Here is a 2,244-nt window from a genome sequence, read left to right on the forward strand (position 1 = left end):
TCTGACTGGAGGTAGGTGGTATCTCAGTGTGGTTTTGATTTGCATCTCCCTGATGATTAGTGAGGTTGAACATTTCTTCATGTGTCTGTTGACTGCTCGAATGTCTTCCTTTGTGAAGTGTCTGTTCATATCTCTTGCCCATTTTATGATAGTTTTTTTCCCTCAGCACATTTGAGTTCCTTGTAGATCCAGGATGTTAAGCCTTTGTCAGGCTTGGTGTTGGCAAATACTTTTTCCCAGTCTGTAGGCTGTACCCCTGGTCTCTTGATGATTTCTTTGGCTTTGCAGTAGCTTGTCAGTTTAATAAGTTCCCACTTGTCTATCTTCTCTCTTATGACCTGTGGGTTTCAGGTTTTGTTCAGGAATTGGGTGCCAGTTTCGATTTCCATGAGGGTATGTCCTTCATTTTCTAAGGTTCTTATGGTGTCAGGTTTTACATTTAGGTCTCTGATCCATTTGAAGTTAATTTTTGTGTATGGGCATAGATAGGGGTCCTGTTTCTATCTTCTGCATGTGGTCAGCCAGTTTTCCCAGTACCATTTACTGAAAATGTTCTTCTCTCCCCAGTGGTAGATGGTGGAGGCTTTGTCGAAGATGATTTGGTTGAGAAATTGAGGTTTTGCTTCTGGAATCTCAATTCTATTCCATTGATCTACATACCTGTTCCTATACCAATACCAAGCTGTTTTGATGATTGCAGTTTTACAATAAATTTGAAGTCTGGTAATGTGTTACCACCTCCTTTGTTTTTGTTTTTGTTGAGGATTGTTCTGACTATTCTTGGACGTTTGTGTTTCCATATGCATTCCTGTGTTGTTTTTCTACGTCTGAGAAGAATGTTGCTGGTAATTTGATGGGTATTGCATTGAATTTGTAGATTGCCTTAAGTAAGATGGACATCTTCACAATGTTGATTCTTCCAATCAATGAGCATGGGATATTTTTCCACTTGTTTGTGTCATTTTTTATTTTTGGAGGCAGTGTTTTGTAATTTTCAAAGGTGTTTCACGTCTCTGGTTAGGAAGATGCCAAGGTATTCCATTTTTTTGTGGCTATTGTGAATGAAATTGTGTTTTTTATTTGGGTTTCTGTTGGTTTATTATTGGTGTAGAGAAATGCAATTATCTTTTGTACATTTATTTTGTATCCTGAGACTTTGCCAAAGGCCTTTATCAGTGTAAGGAGGTTTTTTGATAGATTCTCTTGGGTTTTCAAGGTATACAATCATATCATCTGCAAAGAGAGATAACTTGACTTCCTCTTTTTCTATTTTTATACCCCTGATTGCCTCCTCTTCTCTGATTGTTCAAGCCACATCTTCCAATACTATATTGAACAGGAGGGGTGAGAGTGGACATCCTTGTCTTGTTCCAGTTTTCAGGGGAAATGATTCAATTTTTGTCCATTAAGGAGTATGCTGGCTGTGGGTTTCTCGTAGATGGCTTTTACTATTTTGAGGTATGTCCCCCATATGCCTAGATGTTTGAGGGGTTTTATCAAGAAGGGGTGCTGGATTTTGACAAAAGCTTTTTCTGCATCTAATGATATAATCATGTGGTTTTAGTTTTGACATCTGTTGATGAATTTAATTACATTTATGGTTTTATGAATGTTGAACCAGACTTTCCTCCCAGGAATGAAGCCCATTTGGTAATGATGGATGATTTTTGAGATGTATTGCTGAATCCGGTTTGCTTGGATCTTGTTGAGAATTTTAACATCTATGTTCATCAAAGATATTTGCCTGTAGTTCTCTTTCTTTGTTGGATCTTTACCTGGCTTGGGTATCTATGTGATGTTGGCTTCATAAAATGATTTAGGGAGAGTTCCATCATTTTCAATGGCTGAAATACCTTCAGTAGGATTGATATCAGCTCCTCCTTAAATATCTTGTAGAATTCTACTGGAAAGCCATCTGGACCAGGGCTTTTTTTTTGGTAGGAAGTTTTCTTATTATGTAGTCGATTTCCTTGATTGTTATTGGTCTATTTAGGGTATCAATTTCTTCTTTTTCTAACCTATGTAGGTTCTGTGATATCAGAAAGTTCTCCATTTCATTAAGGTTTTCAGTTTGCTTCCATACAAGTGTATGTAGTAGTCTCTAATGATCTTTTGTATTTCTTCAGGGTCAGATGTGACTTCATCTTTTGTGTTTCTAATTGTGCTTATTTGGGTTTTTTCTCATTTTTTCTTGGTCAGTCTAGCTAGGGGACCATCGATATTGTTTATCCCTTTGAAGAACCA

This window comes from Carlito syrichta, unplaced genomic scaffold, assembly GCF_000164805.1.
Source record: "Carlito syrichta isolate Samal-C Ts95f unplaced genomic scaffold, Tarsius_syrichta-2.0.1 Scaffold233821, whole genome shotgun sequence".
Classification (NCBI taxonomy): Eukaryota; Metazoa; Chordata; class Mammalia; order Primates; family Tarsiidae; genus Carlito; species Carlito syrichta.